Source organism: Lissotriton helveticus, chromosome 10 (assembly GCF_964261635.1).
Source record: "Lissotriton helveticus chromosome 10, aLisHel1.1, whole genome shotgun sequence".
NCBI lineage: Eukaryota > Metazoa > Chordata > Amphibia > Caudata > Salamandridae > Lissotriton > Lissotriton helveticus.
The window spans coordinates 985,212,508-985,229,839 of NC_136071.1; the positions used below are offsets into that span (position 1 = coordinate 985,212,508).

At 51.3% G+C, this 17,332-nt stretch overlaps 1 protein-coding gene across 1 annotated transcript in view; it reads right to left on the bottom strand.

Moving 5' to 3' along the window:
- Positions 1-17,332, bottom strand: part of CALCR (calcitonin receptor) — a 2,001,221-nt gene that overhangs the window by 1,649,888 nt on the left and 334,001 nt on the right. The gene's annotated exons all lie outside the window — the stretch shown is intronic.

Sequence of the window (17,332 nt, forward strand, 5' to 3'; positions counted from 1 at the left end):
GTGGAAATCCATTCAGCCGTTCGGGCTAAAAGTGAGGCCAACCGCCCTATGGAAACTCAATGTTAAAAACACGTTTTGGGACCCCCCTTTTTTCTCGGCCCCCCCTTGACGAACCCCGCCCAAATTTCCAGGGGCTGCTCAGAAACAAAATGTTCCATTTTCCAGAAAATGTCAGCCAATTCCGTCCACAAACGCCAAAGTTATTAGACATAGAATTTTCAAAAATCCCATATGGAAAAAATCCTAACTATATATACCTACTGGCGACCGCCAGTAGGTAATATATATATATATATATATATATATATATATATATATATATATATATATATATGTATATATATATATATATATATATATATACACACACATATATATAAGGAATTCACATTAATAGTTAACATAAAAATATCTTTAAATGGCCCAGCACCACAATTTAGTTAGCATATGACAAGCTCCATTCATGACATTTCAGCACAGATGTCATATATAATCCATAGACTCTTATTTACATTCTTCTATTATTATTTTTTTTAAGTTCTCTTCTTCACTTCAAATTTACCCAATGCGTTTCATCACTACATACTTCTTCAGGGCTTTATGTATAGATCCTACTTAGTAAAATAATGTAGTGATATCATGAGATTAATTGTGCACTGATTTTCTCAGGAGTCAGTTTTCCATTGAGTCCTGTGGAGCTAAAAGTGACAATGCCATTCTGTGTACCAAGTCATTGAGCTGGGTGGTTCCAGCATAGATTAACAATTTGATTGTTCATGGTGAAAACTCTAAATTGAGATGTTCTTATTCTTGACGGTTGAAATGTCTTGAATCTTGTGAGTTTGTTAACCCACAAACGTTCAGAGCAAAATATCTTTACTAATTTTTTTAAGTTTAATACGCTTTGGAAATTTTCCCCATACTTTACCAAAGGGAGATCTCTGCCCTAGTGGTGGAGAACTGTGCTAACATGTGAAAAATTTGTAGTAGTAACTTTATACAATCACCTTAATTTTGAAATACATATTTAATTAAGTTAAATAAATTTTCAAAAACTAAGCTTATTTTTATTGTGTATACCCCTTTAAGATTTGAATGGGACTGTTGATTAATCATGTGATCAACTCAGCTATTTAAGTTACTTCCTTTCTTCTTACTGTGACATGTGATCAAGCCTCGGCTGAGGTGAAACGCGTCATGGCGACTGGTGGGCTGTTAATTCTTTATGAATAAAACTCACTGACAGAAGAGCACGGAGTTTGTGGCTTTACTCTAATTCCGTCTACTATTGGGTGGAGTGTGGCTATACTGTGCCCCATTGTTGCGGACTCTATGCAATATATATATATATATATATATATATATATATATATATATATACACACACACATATATATATAAGGAATTCACATTAATAGTTAACATAAAAATATCTTTAAATGGCCCAGCACCACAATTTAGTTAGCATATGACAAGCTCCATTCATGACATTTCAGCACAGATGTCATATATAATCCATAGACTCTTATTTACATTCTTCTATTATTATTTTTTTTAAGTTCTCTTCTTCACTTCAAATTTACCCAATGCGTTTCATCACTACATACTTCTTCAGGGCTTTATGTATAGATCCTACTTAGTAAAATAATGTAGTGATATCATGAGATTAATTGTGCACTGATTTTCTCAGGAGTCAGTTTTCCATTGAGTCCTGTGGAGCTAAAAGTGACAATGCCATTCTGTGTACCAAGTCATTGAGCTGGGTGGTTCCAGCATAGATTAACAATTTGATTGTTCATGGTGAAAACTCTAAATTGAGATGTTCTTATTCTTGACGGTTGAAATGTCTTGAATCTTGTGAGTTTGTTAACCCACAAACGTTCAGAGCAAAATATCTTTACTAATTTTTTTAAGTTTAATACGCTTTGGAAATTTTCCCCATACTTTACCAAAGGGAGATCTCTGCCCTAGTGGTGGAGAACTGTGCTAACATGTGAAAAATTTGTAGTAGTAACTTTATACAATCACCTTAATTTTGAAATACATATTTAATTAAGTTAAATAAATTTTCAAAAACTAAGCTTATTTTTATTGTTGGTAAACCCATCTAAAAAAAATGTTGATATTCACTTGTCATATGTTAACCTTTATAAAAAGTTATAAGATGTTTTGTATAGAATTAATTACTGTTTGTTACTTTATTTAACCTATTTTTTACATTTACTTCGATATTTAAAAAAATTAGTAAAATATGTTATCATAAAGTAATATTTGTATTTATTGATATATATTTTTAACACTAAAGTAAATATATTTATATTTTTTAAAAGTGGAAATACATTAATTTATTTTAACATGATGTACTATGGAGTTCTATTTTAAATCCCTGCATCCATTATGCTCTATAGGAGGGTGTTGCAGTACCAGTTGTCGGCCATGTGTGGTGCTGGAGTTACTCCAGGGACCTTTTAACTGTAGTAAATGTACACACTTAAATGCATCTCTACCCCTGTACAGGGGTGGAGACATGTAACTCTATCCATTGTACTAAATGTACACATGGAAAAGGTGAACGGAGAGACACAAGTATTTACTCAGAAATAAATGTACCTTTGTGAATAGGTCCCTCCATGAACCCCTGGCCAGCTACCATATTTTCTGTGTTCAGGTTCCGAGGGTCCTATTTATGAGGCCTTGTGACAGTTTTGTGCTTCCGTTGGGTCACTTTTCGTGACGCATCGGAGGCGTAAAACATACCTCCTGTTGCGCCCTATATAAAAAGTGACACATCTAAGCAGATGCGTCACTTTGTAAACCCCTGCACTACATTATACCTGCGCCAGGTATATTGTATGCAGGGTGGGCTTTCCCACACAAGTAAGCCTCGTAGAAGTGATGCAGTGAAAACTACGAGATTTCATTGCACCACTTCTAGAGTGCAAATGCGTCAATATCTTACGCCTGCCTCACAGCAGGCGTAAGACTGATGCAGGCCCTTTTACATGGGCCTTGTCCCTTGTGAAAGGACACATTGCTGGAGTTGCGTCACTTTTGTGACACACTCCCGCAATGCGTCACTTTTGTGCCTACAGATATGTCAGAAATACTGACGTACCTGTAACTCCTTGTGACATGATGCCTCATACAGTAAATATGAAGCATCCATCATGTCACAAGGAGGGCGCACTGAGAAGTGACGCATCGCTGCTTTCACGCTGTGATGCGTCACTTCTCATAAAAGAGGCCCCCAGTGTTTTTGGTTCCATGATTTTTGTGCATTTTGTTGTTTTGATACCTTCTTTATATATACAGTTCTCAGAGGCAAAGAAAGGGCAGAAGATGGGTTTTTTAAATGTGAAATGTAACAAAGTTGCTGTCATCTTGTTGCTTAATTTCAGGGGTGGAAGGTAAATCTCCCCAGGCATGAGTCACATTCATCTTCCAATAAGCAAGCACTTTCCTGGCACACAATTGACTTTGTGAAGCGGATTCTAAAACCCATACTCAAAATGGACCATTTTCATAAGATGAACAACAACTTTTCAGACGAATATCAGTTGCAGTTGTGAGTCAAGCAAGCATGCTTTATTTATATTCGTAATCAGTGCCAGCTTTTCTAGACAGTGAGCATGCCCTAAACTAAGGAGGATTTACCTTCACTCAAAGGACCTGATTAGAGCTTCATGGAAGGAGCAGTACCCATCAGAACGAGGGAAGACATTACGTCCTCCATCTTGAGACACCTCCGTACATCAAATTTCTGGATGCCTGCTGGATCAGTGTACACCTCTGTACAATAAAAAGTATGCTGCCAAAAGTTTGTAAAAGCAGGAGCTGGTTTTGGTAAACAAAAGAGCAATGAGCCCCCACCCTGGTTTTTTCCTACTCAGGTGAGAGGGTCATTATTGTGTTTTTCTTCTCCTGTCCCTAGCTGCCAGGTTGAGACAGTGTAATGCTCTTCCTTCAATTGACCTTACTCAATCTGACATTTGGAGGGAGCTTTCCATCACTAAACTCTAAATCAGGTTGCAAGTGTAGTGAGAGTGATGTCTTTAAGAATTCCCCATGTATTATGCTCAGCATCTCTCCTCTAGTCATTTCTAAAGGTTGCAGTAGCACCCATAGAAGTTCACACCTCAACCAGTGTCTTCCAGTTCTCTTTATGATCATTTGCTGGTGGGTGTGACTCTGTTCCATTGTCGGTAGGAATAATCATGTTCCTATGTCGGTAGGCATGCTTCTGATCCACTTAAGACCAGCCACAGCTTGTGTTATTTTTGTTATATATTATTGCTAGTATTTGGTTATACTTTGTATACAACATTACTTGTAGCTTTAATCCACTTCCCCATCTCGGTGTTTCTGGGTTGTGTCAGGGGTATATTGTTTGAAAATTATTTGAACGTTATTTACTGCATGAAATAATAACTAGTGAAACGCCAACTGCAGCATTTTCCCACTAGCACTAGTGGCATTCACAATGCTTTTTCTGGAATAATAGCACTGGTGTCTCTTTCCCACACTTTCCTTCTGACATACACACACACACACAACCATGCACATGCGTGCAAAAGCACAAACACACTCACACACACAACAATTTGCATGCACTTTTCGATTAGCTAATCATGCTAAATGACCAGCAGCAGTTTTTTGTAATTTATTAAAGGGCCTTCTGAACAATGCATTCCAAAGCCCGACCAGAAATTACGTAATCAAACATCATTATAGTATGCATCCCACCCCCCGTCATGCATGCTGATTAACTGCCGACCCACCTCCTGCCACGCAACAGAGATTGCAGAAACTATTCTCAGTGAAAACATAGACATAGCATTCCTTACTGAAACCTGGCTTAACACCCACTCCACTCCTATTCTAGACTTGCTGATCCCCCCTGGTTATCTCATCATTAAACAAGCATTAGAAATGCAATAGGTCTCGGATCTATTTGAGTTAGAGGAAATGGCATTGTAAATGGCAATGTCTTTTCGCCATGTGTTATGGACTGTATGTATGTAATGTGTAATGAAATTATGCGGTTTGGATTGGGATTGGAGCAATGGTAGCATGCTGAGCTTTAGATGATTATGTTTAAAAGTAAAGTTTGCAACACTGCTATTGGTACAATAGTTAATTGTGGATTCGTTAACAATTGATGTGTGTAGTGATGGCTGTTGGTGTGCACTGACGGGTGGTGGTGTGTGCCTGGTGAGAGCGTGCACTGACGGCTGGTGGTGTGTGTATGCCTGGTGAAAGTGTGCACTGATGGTTGGTGGTGTGTGTGTGCGCCTGGTGAAAGCGTGCAGTGACGGTTGGTTGTGTGTGTGAGCTTGTTGAAAAGCTGATTACCCTGCATACTCACATACTGATTACCCTGCATATTGAAACACTGCTCACCCTGCACACTCACACACTGCTGGCCCTGGACACCTACGTACTGCTCACCCTGCATACTCACACACTGCTCACCCTGCACACTCACACACTGCTGGCCCTGGACACCCACATACTGCTCACCCTGCATACTCACATACTGATCACCCTGCATACTCAAACACTGCTCAGCCTGCACACTCACACACTGCTGGCCCTGGACATCCACATACTGATCATACTGCATATGCACACACTGCTTAGCCTGCACACTCACATACTGCTTGCCCTGGACACCCACATACTGATCACCCAGCATACTCACATACTGATCACCCCGCATACTCACACACTGCTCACCCTGCACACTCACCCACTGCATGCTTCTGTACTGCTGGAACCAGTGCGCCTGTACTGCGTGTTCTGTGCTTCTGTACTGCTGGAACCAGTGCTCCTGTACTGTGGGTTCTGTGTTCCTGCACTGCCGGGACCAGTGTTCCTGTACTGATAGGACCAGTGCCCATGTACTGCTGGGACCAGTGTTTCTGTACTGTGGGTTCAATGCTTCTGTACTGCGGGGACCAGCCTTCCTGTACTGCTGGGACCAGTGTTCCTGTACTGCTGGGACCAGTGTTCCTGTACTGCTGGGACCAGTGTTCATGTACTGCTGCGACCAATGTTCATGTACTGTGGGTTCTGTGCTTCTGTACTGCTAAGACCAGTGTTCCTGTACTGCTGGGACCAGTGTTCCTGTACTGCTGAGACCAGTGCTCCTGTAATGCTGGGACCAGTGCTCATGTACTGTGATTTCCGTGCTTCTGTACTGCTAGGACCAGTGTTCCTGTATTGCTGGAACCAGTGCTCATGTACTGCTGGAACCAGTGCTCCTGTACTGTTCCATGCTTCTGTACTGCTGGGACCAGTGTTCCTGTACTGCTGGGACCAGTGTTCCTGTACTCTCTCTGCACTCACTCTGCTCTCACTCTGCACTCACTCTGCACTCACACTCACTCTGCAATCACTCTGCACTCACGCTGCACTCACCCTGCACTCACTCTGCACTCACACCCACTCTGCACTCACTCTGCACTCACACTCACTCTGCACTCACACTCACTCTGCACTCACTCTGCACTCACTCACTCTGCACTCACTCACTCTGCACTCACACTCACTCTGCACTCACACTCACTCTGCACTCACTCTGCACTCACACTCTGCACTCACACTCTGCACACACACTCTGCACTCACACTCTGCACTCACACTCTGCACTCACACTCTGCACTCACACTCAATCTGCACACACTCTGCACTCACTCTGCACTCACTCTGCACTCACTCTGCACTCACACTCTGCACTCACTGCACTTACTCTCACTCTGCACTCACACTCACTCTGCACTCACACTCACTCTGCACTCACTCTCACTCTGCACTCACTCTCTGCACTCGCACTCACTCTCTGCACTCACACTCACTCTGCACTCTCTCTGCACTCTCTCTGCAATCACTCTGCAAGCACTCTGCACTCACTCTGCACTCACTCTGCACGCTCTCTGCAATCACTCTGCAATCACTCTGCACTCACTCTGCACTTACTCTCACTCACTCTCACTCTGCACTCAAACTCACTCTGCACTCACTCTGCACTCAATCTGCACTCACTCTGCACTCACACTCACTCTGCACTCACTCTGCACTCACTCTGCACTCACACTCACTTTGCACTCACACTTACTCTGCACTCACTCTGCACTCACGCTCACTCTGCACTCACTCTGCTCACACTCTGCACTCACACTCTGCACTCACTCTGCACTCACTCTGCACTCACTCTGCACTCACACTCTGCACTCACACTCACTCTGCACACACTCTGCACTCACTCTGCACTCACTCTGCACTGACACTCTGCACTCACTGCACTTACTCTCACTCTGCACTCACTCTGCACTCACACTCACTCTGCACTCACACTCACTCTGCACTCACTCTCACTCTGCACTCACTCTCACTCTGCACTCACTCTCTGCACTCGCACTCTGTGCACTCTCTCTGCAATCACTCTTGCCTCACTCTGAACTCTCTCTGCACTCACTCTGCACTCACTCTGCACTATCTCTGCAGTCACTCTGCACTCACTCTGCACTCACTCTGCGCTCACTCTGCACTCTCTCTGCACTCACTCTGCACTCTCTCTGCAATCACCCTGCACTCACTCTGCACTCACTCTGCACTCACTCTGCACTCACACTCTGCACTTGCACTCTGCACTCACACTCACTCTGCACTCACACTCTGCACTCACACTCACTCTCCACTCACTCTGCACTCACTCTGCACTCACTCTGCACTCACACTCACTTTGCACTCACACTTACTCTGCACTCACTCTGCACTCACTCTGCACTCACTCTGCTCACACTCTGCACTCACACTCTGCACTCACACTGCACTCTCTCCGCAATCACTCTGCACTCACTCTGCACTCACTCTGCACTCACTCTGCACTCACTCTGCACTCACTCACTCTGCACTCACACTCTGCACTCACACTCTGCACTCACTCTGCACTCACCCTTACTCTGCACTCACACTCACTCTGCACTCACTCTGCACTCACACTCACTTTGCACTCACACTTACTCTGCACTCACTCTGTACTCACGCTCACTCTGCACTCACTCTGCTCACACTGTGCACTCACACTCTGCACTCACACTCTGCACTCACACTCTGCACTCACACTGCACTCACACTCACTCTGCACACACTGCACTCACTCTGCACTCACTCTGCACTCATTCTGGACTCACACTCTGCACTCACTGCACTTACTCTCACACTGCACTCCCTCTGCACTCACTCTGCACTCACTCTGCACTCACTCTCACTCTGCACTCACACTCACTCTGCACTCACTCTGCACTCACTCTGCACTCACACCCACTCTGCACTCACTCTGCACTCACACTCACTCTGCACTCACACTTACTCTGCACTCACTCTGCACTCACGCTCACTCTGCACTCACTCTGCTCACACTCTGCACTCACACTCTGCACTCACTCTGCACTCACTCTGCACTCACTCTGCACTCACACTCTGCACTCACACTCACTCTGCACACACTCTGCACTCACTCTGCACTCACTCTGCACTGACACTCTGCACTCACTGCACTTACTCTCACTCTGCACTCACTCTGCACTCACACTCACTCACTCTGCACTCTCTCTGCACTCACTCTGCACTCTCTCTGCAATCACTCTGCACTCACTCTGCACTCACTCTGCACTCACTCTGCACTCACACTCACTCTGCACTCACACTCTGCACTCACACTCACTCTCCACTCACTCTGCACTCACTCTGCACTCACTCTGCACTCACACTCACTTTGCACTCACACTTACTCTGCACTCACTCTGCACTCACTCTGCACTCACTCTGCTCACACTCTGCACTCACACTCTGCACTCACACTGCACTCTCTCCGCAATCACTCTGCACTCACTCTGCACTCACTCTGCACTCACTCTGCACTCACTCTGCACTCACTCACTCTGCACTCACACTCTGCACTTGCACTCTGCACTCACACTCACTCTGCACTCACACTCTGCACTCACACTCACTCTCCACTCACTCTGCACTCACTCTGCACTCACTCTGCACTCACACTCACTTTGCACTCACACTTACTCTGCACTCACTCTGCACTCACTCTGCACTCACTCTGCTCACACTCTGCACTCACACTCTGCACTCACACTGCACTCTCTCCGCAATCACTCTGCACTCACTCTGCACTCACTCTGCACTCACTCTGCACTCACTCTGCACTCACTCACTCTGCACTCACACTCTGCACTCACACTCTGCACTCACTCTGCACTCACCCTCACTCTGCACTCACACTCACTCTGCACTCACTCTGCACTCACACTCACTTTGCACTCACACTTACTCTGCACTCACTCTGTACTCACGCTCACTCTGCACTCACTCTGCTCACACTGTGCACTCACACTCTGCACTCACACTCTGCACTCACACTCTGCACTCACACTCACTCTGCACACACTGCACTCACTCTGCACTCACTCTGCACTCATTCTGGACTCACACTCTGCACTCACTGCACTTACTCTCACACTGCACTCCCTCTGCACTCACTCTGCACTCACTCTGCACTCACTCTCACTCTGCACTCACACTCACTCTGCACTCACTCTGCACTCACTCTGCACTCACACCCACTCTGCACTCACTCTGCACTCACACTCACTCTGCACTCACACTCACTCTGCACTCACTCTGCACTCACTCACTCTGCACTCACTCACTCTGCACTCACACTCACTCTGCACTCACACTCACTCTGCACTCACTCTGCACTCACACTCTGCACTCACACTCTGCACACACACTCTGCACTCACACTCTGCACTCACACTCTGCACTCACACTCTGCACTCACACTCAATCTGCACACACTCTGCACTCACTCTGCACTCACTCTGCACTCACTCTGCACTCACACTCTGCACTCACTGCACTTACTCTCACTCTGCACTCACACTCACTCTGCACTCACACTCACTCTGCACTCACTCTCACTCTGCACTCACTCTCTGCACTCACACTCACTCTCTGCACTCACACTCACTCTGCACTCTCTCTGCACTCTCTCTGCAATCACTCTGCAAGCACTCTGCACTCACTCTGCACTCACTCTGCACGCTCTCTGCAATCACTCTGCAATCACTCTGCACTCACTCTGCACTCACTCTGCACTTACTCTCACTCACTCTCACTCTGCACTCAAACTCACTCTGCACTCACTCTGCACTCACACTCACTTTGCACTCACACTTACTCTGCACTCACTCTGTACTCACGCTCACTCTGCACTCACTCTGCTCACACTGTGCACTCACACTCTGCACTCACACTCTGCACTCACACTCTGCACTCACACTCACTCTGCACACACTGCACTCACTCTGCACTCACTCTGCACTCATTCTGGACTCACACTCTGCACTCACTGCACTTACTCTCACACTGCACTCCCTCTGCACTCACTCTGCACTCACTCTGCACTCACTCTCACTCTGCACTCACACTCACTCTGCACTCACTTTGCACTCACTCTGCACTCACACCCACTCTGCACTCACTCTGCACTCACACTCACTCTGCACTCACACTCACTCTGCACTCACTCTGCACTCACTCACTCTGCACTCACTCACTCTGCACTCACACTCACTCTGCACTCACACTCACTCTGCACTCACTCTGCACTCACACTCTGCACTCACACTCTGCACACACACTCTGCACTCACACTCTGCACTCACACTCTGCACTCACACTCTGCACTCACACTCAATCTGCACACACTCTGCACTCACTCTGCACTCACTCTGCACTCACTCTGCACTCACACTCTGCACTCACTGCACTTACTCTCACTCTGCACTCACACTCACTCTGCACTCACACTCACTCTGCACTCACTCTCACTCTGCACTCACTCTCTGCACTCACACTCACTCTCTGCACTCACACTCACTCTGCACTCTCTCTGCACTCTCTCTGCAATCACTCTGCAAGCACTCTGCACTCACTCTGCACTCACTCTGCACGCTCTCTGCAATCACTCTGCAATCACTCTGCACTCACTCTGCACTCACTCTGCACTTACTCTCACTCACTCTCACTCTGCACTCAAACTCACTCTGCACTCACTCTGCACTCAATCTGCACTCACTCTGCACTCACACTCACTCTGCACTCACTCTGCACTCACTCTGCACTCACACTCACTTTGCACTCACACTTACTCTGCACTCACTCTGCACTCACGCTCACTCTGCACTCACTCTGCTCACACTGCACTCACACTCTGCACTCACTCTGCACTCACTCTGCACTCACTCTGCACTCACACTCTGCACTCACACTCACTCTGCACACACTCTGCACTCACTCTGCACTCACTCTGCACTGACACTCTGCACTCACTGCACTTACTCTCACTCTGCACTCACTCTGCACTCACACTCACTCTGCACTCACACTCACTCTCACTCTGCACTCACTCTCACTCTGCACTCACTCTCTGCACTCGCACTCTGTGCACTCTCTCTGCAATCACTCTTGCCTCACTCTGAACTCTCTCTGCCTCACTCTGCACTCACTCTGCACTATCTCTGCAGTCACTCTGCACTCACTCTGCACTCACTCTGCGCTCACTCTGCACTCTCTCTGCACTCACTCTGCACTCTCTCTGCAATCACTCTGCACTCACTCTGCACTCACTCTGCACTCACTCTGCACTCACACTCTGCACTTGCACTCTGCACTCACACTCACTCTGCACTCACACTCTGCACTCACACTCACTCTCCACTCACTCTGCACTCACTCTGCACTCACTCTGCACTCACACTCACTTTGCACTCACACTTACTCTGCACTCACTCTGCACTCACTCTGCTCACACTCTGCACTCACACTCTGCACTCACACTGCACTCTCTCCACAATCACTCTGCACTCACTCTGCACTCACTCTGCACTCACTCTGCACTCACTCTGCACTCACTCACTCTGCACTCACACTCTGCACTCACACTCTGCACTCACTCTGCACTCACCCTCTGTTAGACGGGGACCCTGAGGGTCGGCCGGATACTGAGGGAGAGATCCCCGAGGGGGACCGTCTCCGGTGATCGTACAGACAAGTTACCTCCCTCCCCACAAACAGGCACCACACCAAGTCGAGTTCAATGCTTTATATAAGGTTCTTAAGGCAAGGATATCAGCGATACAGGATATCTCGGACCCGGGGGTCCTCTCACTTCTAGTCTCTGTAGGGAAAGGGGGTAGCGGGACAGTCTTGGTACCGGATCGGTACAGGTAGTGGTAAGGGGCGAGCTCACAATCCTCGAGCTGGAGGGTCTGTGGATCGGGCCGCGGCAGCGCCAGCAGGCCAAGATGGTAGTCTCACAAGGCAGAGGGCCGCGGCAGCGCCAGCAGGCCAAGTCGATGGTTTCACGAGGCAGAGGGCCGCGGCAGCGCCAGCAGGCCAAGATGGTAGTCTCACAAGGCAGAGGGCCGCGGCAGCGCCAGCAGGCCAAGTCGATGGTTTCACGAGGCAGAGGGCCGCGGCAGCGCCAGCAGGCCAAGATGGTTTCACTAGGCAGAGGGCCGCGGCAGCGCCAGCAGGCCAAGACGATGGTTTCACGAGGCAGAGGGCCGCGGCAGCGCCAGCAGGCCAAGATGGGTTCACGAGGCAGAGGGCCGCGGCAGCGCCAGCAGGCCAGTCACGGATGAGTTCTTCTCGGGTCTCTCGACTCCAGGATACAACTGCCTTCCTGGTCTGGCACTGCCCCAGTTATAGGTCTGGTCCCCTTTGATGTCCGGACCCTCGCGCCTGGGGGCCGGGAGGTCCGGGATGAGGGAGTCCAGACACCCAGCAGGGGGGTGGAGCCAGCGCCCAGGGCGGCCGGGGGTGATCGACACCTGGCGGAGGGGAGCCGTTGACGATTCCTTCTCCCATTGATTTGCCAAGTGGTCACTCTGCCTCCTGGGGGGAGGTTGGTGCCCCGATGTCGGGGCCGGCCGGGCCCAGGGTTAGGGTCGAGTTGAGGCCACGCGGCCTCGTGCTGCAGTGCCCCAAGATGGCGGCCGGTTCGATGTCGTGGTGTGGATGGTGACCCGGGCCAGCTGGGTCCGGGGCTGGTGTCTTGTAGTGGAGGGATTGCAGGGTACTTCGGGTGGTCGTTTAGGGACTCTGGCTGGGGATGCAGGGAGAGCCAGGGTCCAGGTCCTACTGCGGGGAGGGGGGGCAGCCCGACCATGCGGCCTGTCCAACATGCGTCCCCCCCAGCTGAAGGAGGGGAGAGTCAGCCATCTTCCTGGGGACTCTCCTCGCTGAGGCGGAAAAAGCGTGACAGGCCGTCGGCGTTGGCGTGGTCCTGGCCTGGACGATGTTCCACCGTGAAGTCCATCCCCTGCAGGGAGATGGACCAGCGCAACAGCTTCGGGTTTTCCCCCCGCATTTGCATCAGCCATTGCAGGGGTCGGTGGTCTGTTTGCACCCGGAAGTGGGTGCCGAAGAGGTATGGCCGGAGCTTCTTGAGTGCCCAGACTACGGCGAAGGCCTCTCTCTCAATGGTGCTCCAGCGCTGTTCTCGGGGCAAGAGGCGTCTGCTGATGAAGACCACCGGATGGTCGACCCCTTCGGCGTTGAGTTGGGAGAGGACGGCCCCCACACCATGATCGGAGGCGTCCGTCTGCACAATGAATTCCCGGCTGTAGTCGGGAGCCTGGAGCACGGGGGCCGTGCACATGGCGGTCTTTAGTTTCTCGAAGGCCGATTGGCAGTCCAGGGTCCAGTTGACGGTTTTGGGGCCCTTTTTGGAGGTGAGCTCTGTGAGGGGCCCCACGATGCTGCCATAGTCCTTCACGAACCGCCGGTAGTATCCGGTGAGCCCCAGGAAGGCCCGGACCTCCGTTTGGGTCGTAGGGGGTTGCCAGGCCTGGATGGCAGCAATCTTGAGTTGGAGAGGAGCCACTAGCCCGCTTCCCACTTGGTGTCCCAGGTAGGTCACGGACCCTTGGCCAACCTGGCACTTGCTGGCCTTGATGGTGAGCCCGGCTTGCTGGAGGGCGTGTAGAACCTCCCGCAGGTGGCGGAGGTGGTCGGTCCACTGGTGGCTGTACACAGCAATGTTGTCCAGGTAGGCGGCGCTGAAGTCTTCCAGGCCCGCCAGTACCTGGTTTACCAGCCGTTGGAACGTGGCCGGGGCGTTTTTCATGCCGAAGGGCATGACTTTAAAGTGGTAGTGCCCGTCTGGGGTAGAGAAGGCGGATCGTTCTTGGGCCCGAGGGGTGAGGCCGATCTGCCAGTAGCCCGCTGTTAGGTCGAAGATGCTCAGGTAGCGGGCGGCCCCCATCCGGTCAATTAGCTCGTCGGCCCGGGGGATGGGATGAGCGTCGGTCCTGGTAACTGCATTCAGCCCCCGATAGTCCACGCAGAACCGGAGCTCAGGGGCAACGCCCGGGGCGGCCGCCTTGGGAACCAGGACGACTGGGCTTGCCCAGGGGCTGTCTGAGGGTTCGATCACTCCCAGGGTCAGCATTTTGGACACCTCGGTCTGGATGCAGGCTCGTACCCGGTCTGGTACGCGGTATGCCCGGTGTCGGATAGGAGGGCTGTCCCCGGTGTCCACATCGTGGAGGCACCAGGGGGTGACTCCGGGGGTGAGGGAGAACAGGGAGGCGAACCGCCTCAGGAGCGTTTGGCAGTCTTGGCGTTGCTCCGGGGACAGGGCCTCGGAGAGCTGGACCCCTTCCACTGAGCCATCCTGCTCGAAGGCCCTCAGTAAGTCCGGAAGGGGTTCGGAGTCTTCTTCTGTCCCATTATCGGTAGCCATCAGGAGGCTGAGCTCGGATCGCACAAAATGGGGTTTTAGCCTGTTGGCATGGAGGACCCGTAGGGGGTTCCGGGCAGTCTCCATGTCGATTAAATAGGTGACGGGCCCTTTGCGTTCGATTACCTTGAAGGGCCCGGACCATCGGTCTTGGAGTGCACAGGGTTCAACCGGGGACATCACCCAGACCTGTTGTCCCGGTTCGAACTCAATGGAGGACGCGTGCTGATCGTACCACCTCTTCATGTCCTCCTGACTGGCCTCGAGATTGGCTTTGGCGGTGTCTCGGAACTGCCGGGTCTGGTTGCGGAGAGCCAGGAGGTACCTGTAGATGTCCGGGGGAGTTTTCTGGGGAGGCTGCTCCCAACCTTCCTTGACTAGGCTGAGGGGGCCCCGGACGGGGTGCCCGTACAGGAGTTCAAATGGGCTGAAGCCGAGGGACTTCTGCGGGACCTCCCGATAGGCAAACAGGAGGCAGGGAAGTAGCACGTCCCACTGGCGTCGAAGGGGTTCTTCTAGGCCCATAATCATCCCCTTGAGGGTGCGGTTGAACCTCTCGACCAGTCCGTTTCCTTGCGGGTGATAGGGGGTCGTGAATTTGTAGGTGACCCCGCATTGTTGCCAAAGAGACTTCATATATCTGGAGATAAAGTTCGTGCCCCTGTCACTGACGACCTCCCGGGGGAACCCCACCCGGGAGAAGATCCCCATCAGGGCCCGGCCCACCACGGGGGCCGTCACCGTCCGAAGAGGGATGGCCTCGGGATAGCGAGTGGCGTGGTCTACGAGGACCAGGATGAACCGGTGTCCTTGGGCTGTTCGAGGGTCGAGGGGCCCCACAATGTCTATTCCCACTCGTTCAAACGGGGTGGTGACGACAGGAAAGGGTTGCAATGGTGCTTTGATTTTTCGGCCACTTTTTCCGCTGGCCTGGCAGGTGGGGCAGGCCTTGCAGTGGTTGGTGACATCCTTTCGCATGTGGGGCCAGAAAAAATGGGTCACCAGGCGATCGTAGGTTTTATCCTGCCCCAGGTGTCCGGCAAGAGGGACATCGTGGGCTAAGTTCAGGAGGAAGTCTCGGAAGCGAAGGGGCACCACCAGCACCCGACTGGCCCCTAGTTCCGCCACTTTCTGCTCGCTGTAGAGCAGGTCTTGGTCCCAGTAGATCCAGTGGGCCCCCGAGGTATCCCCGGTGCTCTGGGCCAGGGCTTGCTGCCGGAGTCCTTCGAGAGAGGGACAGGTTTTCTGTTCGGCCCGGAATTGTTCCTGCGTGGGGCCTCCCTCCTGCCGCCATTGTGCCAGGTCAGGGACGTCCCGAAGCTGGTCGGATCCTTCTTCGGTTTGGGTCAATGGACTGGCTCCTGGGGCGGCCTCCTCTGGGATGAGCGCGGGAGGAGGTTCTGGCCACTCGGGCTCTTCTGGGCTGGGGACCGCGCGGGCGGTCATGGACCGGGTCGTGACGCAGACCCATTCGGGGAGGCCAAGCATCCCCAGGTGCTCCCTCCGTTCGACAGCTGCCCATGGAGAGCTTTCAAGGTCGTTTCCTAGGAGGCAGTCCACGGGGGCATCATCGCGGACAGTTACTTTTAACATCCCTGTTACTCCTCCCCACTCGAAGGGGACGCAGGCCATGTGGCATAGGCTTTCGGAGTTGTCGGCTGATCGGACAGGGCAAAGAATGTTCGGCAAGATTTGGTCGGGAGTGACGAGGTGGCGTCGGACCGCCGTTACACTGGCCCCGGTGTCGCGGAGGGCTTCCGCCCGGCGGCCATTAATGTTGACCCATTGACCGTACTTCTGGGTGTTGGCGGGAAGGGGGGCCCGCGGAATCATGTCTCTCTCCCCTAAGCAGACCAGTGCCATGGCGGCGGGCGCCCATTCAGAGGGATCGGTCTCGTACTCTTCTTGGTCTTCCGGGATTAGTTCTTCCCCTAGGGCCGCCGCTGCAACTTGGCGGGGGGTAGTGTTCGGATTCTTTGGGCAGTTGGGATCACTGGCGTAGTGGCCGGGTCGCTGGCACCTGTGGCACGTAATGTTGGCCCGGAAACCGGCCCGGACGGCAGGGCTTCCTCGGCCAACCGGGGTCGAGGGGTTTCTGGGGGGTGACGAGGGGCCGGGGTCTCTCCCCCGACCCTGACTCCCTCCTCCCCCTCGGGGGCGATACGGTCTGGATAATTCGCTGGGTGCGTTCCGGCCAACTCGGGTGCTTTCCCACCGGTCGGCTTCGACGGCGAGTTGTCGAGGGTCGGTTAGCTTACTGTCCAGGAGGTGTTGCCGGAGCTCCACGAAGCAGTTGTTCGACAGGTGTTCCCATACGATAAGGTCAAAGAGTTGATCGTAGGTGGTTACTTTGTTGCCCTTGATCCACCCCTCGAAGGCTCGGCTAAAAAAGTTCACGTACTCCACCCAAGTTGTACCCGGAATCCGTTTGCAGTCGCGGAACCGTTGGCGGTACATCTCAGGTGTGAGCCCGTATCGAGTGAGGAGGGCGGCCTTCATGTG